The sequence below is a fragment of the Poecilia mexicana genome, unplaced genomic scaffold, assembly GCF_051168715.1.
Source record: "Poecilia mexicana isolate PSO_F unplaced genomic scaffold, ASM5116871v1 scaffold_16, whole genome shotgun sequence".
NCBI classification, from domain to species: domain Eukaryota; kingdom Metazoa; phylum Chordata; class Actinopteri; order Cyprinodontiformes; family Poeciliidae; genus Poecilia; species Poecilia mexicana.
Window position 1 is genome coordinate 26065905 of NW_028263385.1, and position 15165 is coordinate 26081069.

Below are 15165 nucleotides of genomic sequence, written 5' to 3' on the forward strand. Positions count from 1 at the left end.
TTATAATTATTTTTAAATTTACATCTCCCTATATTGAAACTATCAGAAATTTAAGTTGTCTTGAAATGCTGATAAAGCAGCTGGCATAAGTCTTTATGCTGTCTTTTATTTATTTCTTCTTTAGTTCTCAACAGCTGAATAATTTGTACTGACATCTTGCTAAAGGCAGCAGATTGGCTGATGAATAAGAAGGAAATATTGGACAATTTTAAAGTCTGTGCGTCTTTTCCAAATCTGTTGGTGGCAAAAACTGTGCTACTGAGAAACTCCAGATATATGGAGAAGTAGTAAAATACATGTAACTCATCACATTAAAATATTTCCAATGAAACATTTTCAGTTACACATGCCAAAATTTGCACATCTAAATATTATTTAAAATCAGTTAACATGTAGTTATATTCAATGAATTAGAACATTGTTGAAAAGTAACTCAATTTACAGAATGACATGCATCATTTAGACTAACTACAGAGTGATGTTTTCAAACCTGTATTTTTTATCATTTTCAACACCTTTTTATTAACTTTTTTTTTATGCCAAAATGCGAGTTTGAAAAGTATGCCCAATAGCTCTTTACAGTCTATTTTAAAAAACTATTCTTAATTTGACAAAGCGGCCTCATTGGAAAGTAAATCTTTGTTGAATATGGCTAGAACTTACTTTAATTCTATGAGGCTTTCAAGACATTTTGAATGACTTCCTGTTTCCATTGTGTGCACATGTGTGACAAAAAGGCACATTTCTTTTGGACACTCTTCAAAGTGAAAAGTCAAGAAAGTCAGATAGATGTGACTTCATAAGTTAGTAAATGGCAAAAACCATGTTGGTATAGATAAAATATATCTAGACGATCCTACTGAAAATGTTTTTATTGCACAGAATAAATGTTCAGACACGGAGGCTAAATTTGGTACATATTTGGTCTAAAGCAAGATGTTGATTAGAATTTATTTCAGAGATTTATTAGAAGTCCAAATATAAGTTTTTTTTTTTTTTCAGACTGACTACTGATCACATTCTAATTGCTCTATATTTCTTGTCTTGTCAATCTAAGTTCGTTCTGTTTATATGAACCAGTACAATAAAATAAACATGTTTCCATATTTATCACAATTCTGATTTTGGCTCCAAAGTTCACACAAATTGAGACTTTTTCTACACTTAATATTTATTCCATTGACCTTTTTTAATACCTTTGAGAATAAAAAACCCTCCTATCTTTTTTTTAATGGAGACCTTAGAACAAATGGGGGGGGGGGGGGGGGAATATGTGAGTTTCTAAAAAATTAGTGAATGAAATGGATTCATCCTCATATAGTTATGGTATGGGTTTAAAATACTAGATGAAGTTACCAACCTCATATAGTGTGCAGAAAGCACCAAATAATTCTGAGATCAAAGAGTATGACCAGTACATACATCACAGAGCTACCGAATCTCAAATTTAGCTCTATAGACGACTAACTGTTACCACAGTGGTTTATGGCCACTTGGTTTGTTTTTTCTAGCATGCATTTATATTTAAATGGGGTCCAGGTGTAGCGTGAAGTTTGAAATCATCATCATTGGGTGTTAGATGTTGGATCCTTTTGTGTGCAAGTTGAAGTCCCTCTGTGTTAAGTGCAGGTCTTCTCTGAGACTGCTCACTCCTCTCACAGCTCAACATTCTCCTAATTAGACTCACCTGGTTCCCATCTCATTGATAATATCTCCTTCATGTTCAAACTTTGTTTCCATTGTTCTATGCTTGTTTCTTCCATTATCTACCTCTTAGTTCAGTCCTGTTCACCACGTGCTCTCAATTTAAGTTTTTGCTCTTTACCATTGAAATCTTTTCATTTTACTCATATGCTGGCAGTAGTAACTCACTTGAACTTATATCCCCACTCGAAGCAGTAATGAACAAGTTTAGATGTCATAAACAAGATTGGATTAGTTTTTGGCACATGCTTTAATTTTAACTCGATATTAAAGCTTAACGATTTGAATTTATCCAAAAACTTAGACAAAAAAAAAAACAGTTTCAGTCGATTCCTTTTGTAAGTTGATTTGGAATGTGATGCCATCATCGTTTCCGTCAACATAATGTGTTTTTCATGTGTAAAAGAGCTAACATTGTGACAAAAGGCAGATCATTTGTGTATATCTGAATAGAAACAAGTTTAATTTCCCACAGTGGGGAAATTCAGGTCTGCCAGCAGCAACTTAAAGGTAAATGGAAGCATTCAGATTCAAATTAAGGTTAAAAAAGATATGAGACTACAGAGTAATGGCAAATGTACAACATATTAAAAATTACACTGTACAATTATTAAAAACGTCATATTAGCATATTGTTGATTCAAAAGCAGTTGGATCAGAACAGCAACCCGTAGCCATTCTCCATACTCTTTTTTTTTTTTTTTTTTTTTTACCAGAGTATGGAGTATTCAGTTAGGCAAAAGGTTTTGTTAATAAAAAATAAGTTTCCCAGGGTTCAGCAGAGATGCATCTGTGCTGCACACTATGAAGCAGCCATGGAGCCCTGGAGCAAAGGTTCTCACATATATATCACTTGACTGTGTGTCAGGAAGATTACTGGATAAAGATCACAATATGACACTTTTCCTTTTTTGTGCTGGCTCAGTGAACAGGAGGAAAGCTGCCGCAGCTCAGCGCAGCCCTGTCCAGGTTATTGATCACGGATCACACATCTCAGACCTCCCGAGCTTGCAGGGGAAAAATCTGTCCACTGTCTTTTACATCGAAGACACTGCGTCAATGCTCTCAGCCGTAATACAATTACCCTGTTCCGAAGATTAGCGTGAAATACCTCGGGTTTCAAACTATGGCGTACGTTCAATTCTCCACTTTAAAGGCATCTTTAAATCAGAATTAGTTTTTCAATACAATCAAGAATTGTCAATGATTTTCTTTTATTTCATACATTTAAATATTCATCTATAGAAACAACAGAGACACCAGTATCATTTACATTCTGCAAAAGGAGGTGGATGATGTTTTCCTTTATTAAATCACCCCACCCTCTTAATTTAACAAAGTTTATAAAGCCACATCAATATGACACAATCTGTCAATATACATAAATAAAAGTTCTACTTTAAGTTTGCCAGGAAATTACAACCCTCCTCTCTATTCCACAAATATTACAAAATATTTAGTGGCAACAGTTTGTTGCTTTTTATTAAACATAGTACTGCTCTGAGTTCAAGATTAAAAAATAATTGCTTTATGGGGGGGGCAGGCGAAATAAAATCTTTGTTTGTTCCATGATAAATACTGCAGCTGTCATGAACTTTTACAAATGTGTTCCCAGACTTTTATAAACTTAAATATGGAAACACAAATGAGCAGAACAAGACTTTTGATTTGAGTGAAACTAAAACAATTAATAGGATTAATCATGATTAATTGATTACTGTAGAATTGTCCACCAATTGTTGAATCATTAATTGGTGCATAGTAATTCTAAAATATGTTATTTACTTAAAAACAAAACACAATTAAGCCAAAACTGTGCAAATATATGTACATTTTGCATTTTGGAGGAAAAGCCTCCTTTGACTGTAAATGTTCTACCTAAAACTCAAGTTTGGTTTTAGCTGAACCTGGTTCAAGTATAGTAAAATTCTGCTATTTAGTACATTTTTCTATCAGTTAATTGATAAATTGGTCAAGTGATTAACCCTTCACTGTACTGAAGTAACTGAAGCAGAAGGGGCTTATTCAATTATTTATGTAGCTGTAGATCCATCCTTTTTTTTTCTTGTTTTTAAATCTGTTTGACTAATCTATTAAAATATCTAGCTGTGGCCCTAGCGCTTTTCTTAAGACTGAAATAGTTTGTTATAATTATGACTGATGGTTCTGCATTTTGAATCTGTTGGCTAAAATAATGCAGGCACCAAAAGTGACCATGTAATTGAAGGAGATTCAGCTTCCAGCAGGACAATAACTCAGAGGTACAATGGAATGGGTTAACTTAAAACATATTCACATGTTATAGTGGCCCAGTCAAATTCCAAGACTTTAGAATTACTGTCAAGCTGAAGTCCAAAATAAAAGAAAATGAATGGACAAGCCTGGGGGGAACAAAGAAGAGACTTGTGTTTCTAGGGGAACTCTAAATTCTGAGACACCACCTGAGGATGAGAGCAAGCTTTTAAATGGACCTATAACACTTATGTGACTCCAAGCCACAGCCATGAGCACTGAAGGCAAAGAACTTCCCTAATCAAAGTGCAAGACGCCACTGGTGAAGGAAACTTTGAAATTAACTTTGATTACTGGATTTTTTGCAGTTGGATTCTGGAAGCAGAAGTATTGCAAAATTAGCTATTTTTAAGTTTATCATGTTGAACTTAAATAAGAGCAACCCTGCATTAAATGTTACAGTTATAGTAAAACTTTTCGATTTAGAGATGTTATTTTTATTCAAATTCATTTATTTTTTAAAATTATTAATGAAAATGAATTTGAACTTTTTCATTAAGGAGACTTGTAAGTAAATGCATGCATTATTTGTTGTTTGAAGGTTATAAAACTAATTTGCCTTCAATGAAATCAAAATGAGGATGAAATACTGAGTTGTCCCATCTGTTAACAATCAAGCAAGTTTATCCGTATAACACATTTCAGCAACAAGGTTACGCCATACCTTTTGGGCAGAAGAAACTAACAAAAACCTGATAAATGTTCAGAGATGTGTTTTTTAATTCCCTTTGGGCTTGAGTTATTTTGTAATGCAACACAAGCAAGAATCACAGTCTTAAACCTTCAGCTAAAAAAACTACAGCTTTGATTACAGCAAAGCCTGTAGAAAGTAACTGTTGCAAGACACTCATAAAAAGATGCAACCAACAATGTACATCCAACCACTCCCAGAAAAAAATTACTCGACTGTAATGAGCGAAAAAAAAAGAAAGATGGAAACTCCATACAGAAGCCAAGATTCCAACCTGAAGCTTTTTAAGCTGCTGTTATATTGGGAGTATTTTTTGTGTTGTCACACTTTTAGCTTCCTGTCATAATTTTCATCCATTTTTTTCCCTTTTTATGCCATGAATGTAACCTTTTAACAGCGAAAAGGTCACACCACAAGTATCACCATCTAAAGATTTACGTGCTGGTTGTACTTCGTATTAGTACGAGTGCAAACTTTAACGAATCATATATTTGACAAATGCGTTTTTTTGTAACGTCAGTAAACGTATATTATCCACCCTACTGAGGGTTCGCCGTAATTCTTTCCTTGCAATCTTTTCCTTTTCCTTGCTAAGGGGAAACAGAAGCTCAGCGACCTTTAATCTTCCTTTTCCTTTTTGCACAATGGCTGAAAACAAATCAATAATGTGAGCAAAAGCATTTTTATATATATGCAGTTATTAGGTCATAAGCTACAGTATGTTGCACTTCATTTTAGCAACAGCTGAGGCTCCTGGTGAGGCCCTGCTCTCTCCCCCTCTGCTCCTGTCCCCGCGGGGACCTTATGAGAATCATAAATAATACGTGCTAATGAGATATGAATTGATTATGTGTGGTGGGGGGAGAAGATTGGGGGATGCTTGACGATCTCAATCCATCACGCTAAATGATGTTTAACAATAGATTACCAGCCAATAATTCCTCCAATATGAGATTAAATGAAAGAGCTGTGCAGTTTTCAGCAGGCTGCCGCCACCTCCTCCCTCCTTCGCCTCCCATTTTCCAACGGCTGGAAAATAAATCTGCTCAATTACTGTACCGCCAATCCGTTTTTCACCGCTAAGGACATTATTATTTCATTTAGAGCTTGTTCATGCATCATAGATTATTTCATTTTACTCAGTCAATACGGAGAAGTGCAGTATTTTATTTTATCCACTGGGGCTTATGGGGAAGTGGGGTTTTAATGGAGTACACTTGGCTCAGAGAGAGCTGCTCCACTGTAAGTGGAGAGAAATGTGGTTATCTCCTGGGGGGAGTGGGGGGGATGGAGTCAGATAAAATAAACCAAATGTTTATATTAATGCACTCATATTCATTTTTTTTCTGGCAGATGTATAAATTTGCTCTAAGCTTTCCTCAGGCTCCCGACAGACAACGAAGGAAAATGGTTCTCCTTCAAACCTGTGATCAATTGAAACAGCATTAGCTGTGCCTATAAGATGATTTGGAACATCACTTCAATCCCAAAGAACAATGAAAATTGGATAACACACATGCTCACTGGGCCCTAACTTGGCTGCAAATCATGTTAAGGTTTTCAGTGCAGCCAAAGTTGTGATTGGTTATTCCTCCGTTAACTGCATCAGGGCCGTACCTTTGAGGGTTTGCTTGTGATGATTTGTGTTAATGTGCGTATTTATCGCCCCTCTATGGCTCAAAGACACACAGACCTGGAAACAAACATCGTAGAGAAGCAGGAATACTTGGAATTTATTTCCTAATAACAGATTTGGATCGTTGGTCGATGATTTGAGCTCCAGCGTTTTTCAGTTCTCATCAGAGTTTTTTCTGTTCACCTACAAAGCGATAACGCTGAAAAATTAAAAAGGCAGGTTTTAGTAAGAATGGCGCTATGTCTTCATTAGGGAGAAATGCAAGAGATGAGAGCATGGTTCACTGGTCCTGTGACTTCTCCTTGGTGACCCGTCTCTCACTGCTCCTGTCCTATCATGTAATAGACAATCAAACTGCTGAGTAACTCTGAATTTGACGTTTTAGAAGTTCAACATTATATCTGATGTCCTAAATGGTTAAAATAAAGAGCCTAGCTTCAGCCAGTCAGCATTAGTTCAAATATCATCCTGCCCACTGCTCAGTCAGGATTCATTATTTTAGCAAAATACTTTAAATATAATTTCTTGTTTGTTTATAATTTGCTTATGATGTTGCTGCATCTGTTTTGCATAGATGTAAATGTTTGTACATATCACATTCCTATCTCAGTGTACGATTAACAAACAAAAGAGAAGATTTTAATGTCACCATCTTGTTTATGCAGTTAAGCCCACAGGTATTCATAACTCTGGCAGATTTAGGTGTAAGATTGTTTTCATTTAACCATGCCTTTTGTTAGCAATGGGTAAGATAATCACCTGTAAAAGGAGCATCAACTTTGGGGAGTAACTTTTTTTTCCCCCTGTTTTTTATACAAAAAAAAATTATATATATATAGTTCAGTATTAGTTCAAATATGGTGAACTGGACAGGTCGCCAGTCTGTCGCAGGCCTGATCACTAGTGAAAGTTTAATGCATCATACAAACCAGTGCCTCCGTTTTTTTTCCAAGTATTGCGATGCTTGAAGTTGAATGTGAAACTGGTAGCACGACCCATTTTCTGATTAACACAACTATCTGACTGCTTTGAGGCGCTCTTCTTTAAACAATTTATCCTTAAATATGGGGAAAAAGTGAAACCAGAAAACCATGACATTATTGTAAATAAGAACTTCTTCTTAATAGCTTATCTGATTAAATCTGATTAAATTTAGGCTGAATGAAAGGATGATCTTGTGTTCTGATGTAGCAGGACACTAATTTTTCCTGCTGTTGATGCAGCGATAAATCTACTTAAAGTAGGTAACACGACTTGTTAGTTTCTTTTTTCCCTTTTATGCTTAGACTCATGTTGAGCATGTTTCTCAATATGCCATAACTAGCAATAAAGTGAAACGAGGTAGCTGTTCTGACAGGTTGCTGTGGTTGGCAGATTCAACCAACACACAACTTCACTTATTCAATCTGTTGTAAAATTGTACACTGTTGGTAAAATAGTGACATGAACATTTTTAGTTGACTTTTAAAGAGCTTAACTCAGCTAAACAAGTGGTTATGACTAGCTGTTAGCCCAAATTATTTGAAGGACTTCATTTCCAAAAAGCTTATAGAAATAGAACACCATTGTACAGGTAAAGGAGCTATTTTAAGTTTTATTTTCAACCTATTGTCTCAAGCACTGTAGCAATCACAATTGTTGTCTGAGAGCCAAGAAGAAGCCCGACAGTTTTACTTCCACAAGTGGGGTATTACAACTTTTGAGGGCTACCTGGATATCGGCTGGCATCAGTGGTGAGTTCAGGGCCATCACTTGACTAGCTGATCATTTAAGAAGTATTACTTTACCCAGAAATTGATCAGTTTCTTATACTTGGCTTTGGAAAACCGAAACTATCAAGTATATAAAAAAACTAACTCTCTAATATTAAGTAGCATCTTTAGCTAGCATAGTCAGGTCATTGTGTAGAGATTTAAGTAGCACCCTTGTAAATGTCAAAGCAGCTGTGTTTAGGTGAAGTGTGTCCAACATCTATTAGAATTATGCAGAATTATTTTATACAGAACGCTTTTAATGTCAAAGTTTTGGCAGACAGGTTTAGCTGGACAGCACATTATGTATGCTACAGTGTCAGATGTGTAAGCAGGTGATGCTGGAGTGTTAATTTTGTCCTCGAGACAAAATCTACTATAAGGCTACTTTTAGATGCATCCTTTCTCCTATTACCACTCATCTTCATTCGTTTGATTCAGTGCAAATAGTTGTGTACGGTAGTAGTAGTTTTGTGAACAAATTTGCAAAAAATATTTGTAGATTTTCTCGTTTTCATGCTTTGCCCTCAAGACTTTAGTTTGCCTTTGCATTTTTGATTTTACATGACAATAATTATTGTGCTGCTTCAATTGCACTGATGGAGGGACTCCAACCAGACTTGTCATCTATTATGCAATTGACAGGTGCTGGTTGTGACTAGAGTGGGAAACAGTACACCCTGAGATGTGACCACATTTGTCTACACCATTACATTAAAACGGAACTCGAGACGAGCCAATTTATCTACTGTCCACGGTGCTTATAACTGTAGCCATGGTACAACAGGACTTATTTAAGGCATCACAATAGTTGTTAGGAATATAACCATGGCATCTGCAGGTTTTGGGTGAGTATTAATTGGTTGTGTTTACTGAGCGATATCCACCAAACTATATTTATATTTACCTTTAATGTCGTGCACCATAAGTTGAGGTAGTACTGGATGGAGATATCCAGGTCAGAGAGAGTGAACTAAACCAAGCAGGGGAGCTGCTTGGTTTAATATGTAATCTTTAGAAAGATTACATATTTTTAAAGACGAGCAGGTCTTGTTGTGACCTGCTGAAAATAATTTGCTTTAAAATTTCTCTTAAAAACTATTGATATAAGAAGATGGAAAAAAAATAGATAATCATTTATGAACCTCAAACTTTTCTTGACATGTTGTAGAAACAGAAACTAGAATTTCTTTTTTAAAAAGCTTCTTGCATCGTCACTTGATTTGACTTCAAACTGAACTGATGCTATTTGCTAGCTTCTTCCCTCAGTCACATAACTCACACCAAAGAGTGTTCAGTTGTGCGATTGTGAAATTTAACACAGTGAAAACCAATGAAAGTTGTCTGATTCCAGGCACCAGTTGTGCAAACCCAATGAGCTTTGGAGTTGGAGACTCGACCCTGGTCAAGCAGAACATATAGAAAGTGTCTAGAACTCCTATGTTACCGAAGTCTGTTCTCTAGCCGGTGCTGGTTGATTATCCAGATGGCAAAATAAAATTTTTTTTAGTTTTTTGAGCTGCACATTACATACAATGTTAGTCCTTCGGTACGGTGGGATAAGATGTGACAGTTTGTAGGTTGGGCATGTGGTGCAGGTTGTCAATTTGCCAACCCATTTGTAATGAAATCCATCATACATGGACATTATAGTTGTGAACGTTGGGATTACGAAGATTTCTGTACCTTGAATGTTTACATGAATAGTTTTTCTTCAGGAGAATCTGTGACCTTAGTTGAACTTATGCATCACTTACAATCAATACATTTTTAATGCAACATTCCACAAAACTCCACACATCTTGCAATGTTCATGGGTTTTGATCTTGTTGTGCATCCCGTTAACCAGCTTGTACTTTTTTTTTAACCTCAAAAACCAATCACAGATTCTCTTATTTCTGTTCTCTACATCTAACCCCATGCTTTTGTGCCATTTATTTTTCATGTTTTGACTTTATATCATTCCTTCTCATTCCCTTTTTATCCTGTCTTCACAGTATTCATTTGATTCTCTTCTCCCTCTGTCTCTTTGCTCCCTGCGTGGGCTCCTCAGGGTAAGGAGTTGAGTGGGCTTGTCTCAGGGCTGAAGTCAGGGCTGGATAGGGAAGAGGTGACTGTCACAGTGTCTGATTAATGACTCGTCGGTTGGGTGTCCAGCCACATTAGGGCTCCATGTATCTACCAGCGTCCACATGGGGCGAGGGGCTTTGTTCTGGGAGGAAATGGTGTCAGTGGCCCACAGTCGTTTGTGCTTATAAAAAGATAAAGATTTACTGTCATCAAAGGGCAGATTAAAGCCCACAATGGTGACATTGATTTTTTTCTTTTTTTTTTTTCTCAAACCAAAAAAAAAAAAAAAAATCACATTTTGGAGGGGGGAAACCCATTCCAGGTCCAGAGAGAGATATGATCAGCTTATTTGGAAAGGATAATATGGAATCGTCTCTCCGAATGAACTTTGAAAGAAGTAAATTGTAAATATTGATTTCTGAAATGAAGTGTCAATCTCGGTTGGGCCGAGCTTATTCCTATCATCTGGCTTAACCTCCAGCAAACGATGAATTCAAAACTGCTGACAAAGTGGAGTGTATAGGATTTCTGTTAGAGGCAGTCGGCACCGCTTTACCGCTTGGCCGGCCTGAGCCCCTACCGGTAATGGCTGTTCAATTTTATCAGATAACAGAGGAGATCTCATCAGAGGCGAAAAATGAAATGAACTGTGACTCTGAATCAGGATCCCTGCTCTTATCCCGGCAAAAATCATCGGCGCGGGGCCCAGGGCTTTCCATTATTTCAGGTCACTTCATTACGGCCCTGCACACAGGACCCAATTGCTACAAACAAAGCGGGCCCTTCCTGTCTCACCCAGGGGTCGAATGTGAGGGGCAGTTTGATAGGCTCTTGACGTGTCCAGGGTTATCCTATTACCACTTAAGAGGGTTTCTTGAAAGGCAGCAAATCTCACCCACTTGTTTGTTATCCTCACCCTTTTGTGTCATGAGAGGTTTTATTGCTCACCTTATTTCTTGTGATGGAAAATAATTCATCTTTTTCCAGTCGAGGCTCAAAATGGAGTTTTGTTCTTAAGATTGCCTCAAGTTTTATTCTTGCAGAAACTTTTTGTACGAAAGGTGTACTGATGGCATTAGTGTAACAAAATGGTTATCATGTAGCATAAAAGTGTTTTTTTTTCTTTTTTTTTTAGCTTTATTTCTATCCCTACTCTGAATGGAAAAAGGAGAAGATTTGGATAATTAAAATCTGACATTACTTTCAGATTTTATATCTGCTTATGTTTCTATTTTTCTTGCAACAATTAATTTTTGTTCCAGACCTTATTTGACGGGTGTTGATCATCAAGAGGTTTGGGGTCGATACACATGGGGATGAGGAAACGGGTATTTTACAATCATCAACGGGAAAAAATGACTTTGGCTAAGCAGGACGAGAAGGTGAACTAAAGGTAGAAAAGAAAATGGAGACTTGCAAGCACCACTGGACTACAGTATTGTTAATTTTAAGACAGTAAGATGCTTCTTGGTTGTTTTACTTGGCTGAAAACCGACCCAAGATTAACTAAATCCAGTGTTTATTAATAATTAAGTGAAGTAAACACTTCTCTGAACACTTTCTGTTTTAAACTGCAAAAACAATTGGAACTTAAACGGATCGTTTACAATTTTAGCTGATTTATACATCAAATGTTTAAGTTTTAAGATCATTTGTAAAATATTCTGAAAAACGTTTTCCTCTCCGATCCAACTACACACTTCGTCATAAAATCCCAAAAGAATGTTTCAAAGAGTCATTTTGTAAGGTAACAGTGTGGAAAACCTAAATGGCTTGACAACACAATGTGCTCAACACTGTCAATGGTCCACCAGTGTTGAAAAATTACAACTTCGCATCTGCATTGTTTCCATTAAGTAAAACTGCAATTACAATCACATGTGAATAAGCTAGTGCCATAACCTCACCCACTAAATGGGTGAGGTTAATCCTTAAGTTGGAAGCATCTGAGGCTGCAGGTCTGAGGGCAACTAGTGGAAGGGAATAGATGAACAGAAACGGATCAGAAAACTGAACTGACTCCAATTGTAAAACCACATTTGCCTGACAAATATAACAAGTAAAACTCCATTGCATACTTTTTTTTAATTGATCATTTTGCTGTAGATGTGTCTTATTTAGGATGTAAGAATAAAAATATAGACTTTAAGGACATTTTTCTAGTTGTTTAAGGACTCAGAATGAGTTCAAGAGCTCATTTGTTGAGCTCAAGTTTTTAAAATCAGCACAGCTCTTGTTCTGTCCATGCACTCCACCGTTATCCCAGCTAAAGAGGAATATCCAGAGAGATTCCTCCGTCTGAAAGACATATGCCACATGCAGGTCCCTGTAGAGATCGGCTTTCACCTTCTAAAATTGGCCCGCATTGCAAATCCTCAGGTCTGCTTTCTCTTCGGATGCTCCAGCGCGACCACGCTTGGGATGGCTACAACAAAAAGAAAATGGCCTTATTCCCCCGTCCTCCCTCTCCCCTGCCTGAGTAACACAAAGTTGACATTAATAGAAAATAAAAAAGGGGGGAGAAAGTCTTGAAACAAAGTTGAAGCCTTTGTTACGTTTCAGAGCACAGGGCAATTTAAAAGCTTGAGATGTGGAATTAGAGAGGATTTGATGCGTTTCAAATTGAACGGACGGGGACAGCGTCGGTGGCGTTTGCACCTTCAGGCATTATTTAAGTAATGTCTTGTGGCACATTTGAGGCATTGGAAGGAAGGCAAGGGCATAGAAATGAGGGATTTATGTAGACTCCGCTGCAGCTATATCTCCCTTCTTGAGGCTGAGTGCACGCTCTGTCGAGTAAAGAAAAAAAAAAAAGACATGCAAGTAGATTCAGATCGTACAGTTTTGTGTGTTTTAGCTATCTGGATATTCACTTTAAACAGCATCTAAATCATGCATTTCTCGGCGGACCTCATCCGCTCCTTATCGAAACCCGGGCAGCAGGAGATAACTTGATTTGCTTAAGGAACGGAGGAGATATTAACAGCACTTTGACTACGGCAGCGGCCACCCTACCACCCCCTTCCACCCCTTTTTCCGTTCCTTGTATTAAACCCATCCAGCACTTCATTACGCCTCAAGTCTCTGGAGAGTCTCTGCGTACAGTCTCCCCCTTTATCTCTTCTTCTCTCCCGAGTTTTGCTCCCCTCTTTCTCTCTCTCTCTCTCTCTCTCTCTCTCTTCCCTCTCTGGCTCGTGATACGAGCCGAGTCCCGGTAAGCAGACAAGAGCATCATCAACATGCGCAGTGTGCCGGTGTCATGCAGATAGCCTCCGTGTTGGTAATGGAGGGAACAGCGATCGATACGAGGCAGGAGATGGCTGCAGCTGAGGGGCCTTTGTTTGGCTAGCCCTAATCCTGATGAGTAATGTTGCTGTCATAATAGCGGGGGATAATTTAACGCTGACACTTAACTCCGTGATGGATGGCCCTGTCGCCGAGCGAGGGCCGAGTCAAGCCGCACGTCAACTTTTGAGGCATTAATTTCATTGCGGATTCACAGACAGTGCCATAAACAGGGTTTCTGGTTGAGTTCAGAGTGATCGGTCAAACTATTCAAGCTGCAGCTGCCCTTGTTTTGGAAAAACCTCCCAGAAGTCATAGAAATTGAATAAGTTTTTCTTCTTGCTTTGAATGTATAAATGCAGTTGTTTTGGTCACATGATCGTAAAACGCTTAGTGTGATAGACTTCAAAAATTATTCATCATCTTAGGAAAGGACATAGTTTGAGAAACCTTTGATTACAAAGTGGATGTCCTGTTCCAACCCATGTCATCTCCTGGTGTTTGGGACTTTTTACATCGGCTGCATGTTTTGCTCATTCCTTGTGGAATTTCCTGCACAACTTCATTATGTTTCAGGAGTAACTAGTTACTTGTCATGGTCTCATGTAATTAATTTCTTAAAAAAATGCTGCTGATTTACTCAAAAAATGAACAAAATGAGAAGTTTTTACAGAGTATCAATTTGTCTTTTTCTTTTAAGTTATTGTAAAGGATTTTTTTTTTTATTGCACTAAGATGTAGCAATCTGATTTTCAAAGAAATTCAGGCGCTTGTCTTTTGCTTTTATTACAGAGAACTTTGATCACGTATGATTTCTGTCAAACAGTAGATTTCTTTTTTTCTTATTCTTTTTGGTGTGGACTTCCCTCACACTAATGCATTTACAGTGGCTTCATGTCGAGATGGTTTTGATACTCGAGCTGTTTGCAGGCCACACTGGGACCTTATGTACAGAAAACTAAATTGATTTGATTCCAACCTCCCTTATCTATAAATGTTTAGGAACAGAGTAGATTTTTTTTTTATGATTTATTACTTTAAAGCCATGAAGTCTCTTGTTGACACAAAAGCAAAGAACTCTCTTTCCTCTTATCCGGCCCAGCCTATCTCGAAGGCCACCGCGTTTAGGCCCACAGCTGCACTTTCTTTCTTACGGGACTCAAAAAGGCATTTTGATTTTGTTGACAGAGGTTGTGGGAAGAAATAATGGAAAAGATAAAAACTTCAATTATGATTTTTTTTCTTTTCTGACAGCATTGCTTCTGTATGACTGATTGTGTGATAAATGACATATTTGAAAAGTGGTTGTTGAAGATGTGATGATTTCTTGAGCAGCAAATGGGTTCCTTTGACCTTTTTTTTTTTTTTTTTTTTTTTTTTTCCTGCGATGCAGTTGTTTGGTCCCCTGATGCTGTGACTGTTTTAGAAACAGGAAATGATATAAAGTGGTGCCACATAAGGAAAACACAACTTTTTTTTTTCTTCATCTTAAAATTCTAAATGTTGCTTTATCTCAGAAATCATCAAGAAGGCAAGTCTTTGAGTCTTCACTCTGAAGTTGCACAAGTTTACACAGAAACCTTTCCTGCCTGTGTACATTGTTCCTGCTGACACTTTAAGACCAATATAGCTAAGCTTTAATAGCCTAATGCAGCCATTTGACCTTGTATGGCCTGTTTGCTCCAATGACACAGTCTAAATATTTACCTGTCATTGTTGATAATGCTCCAGGCTAC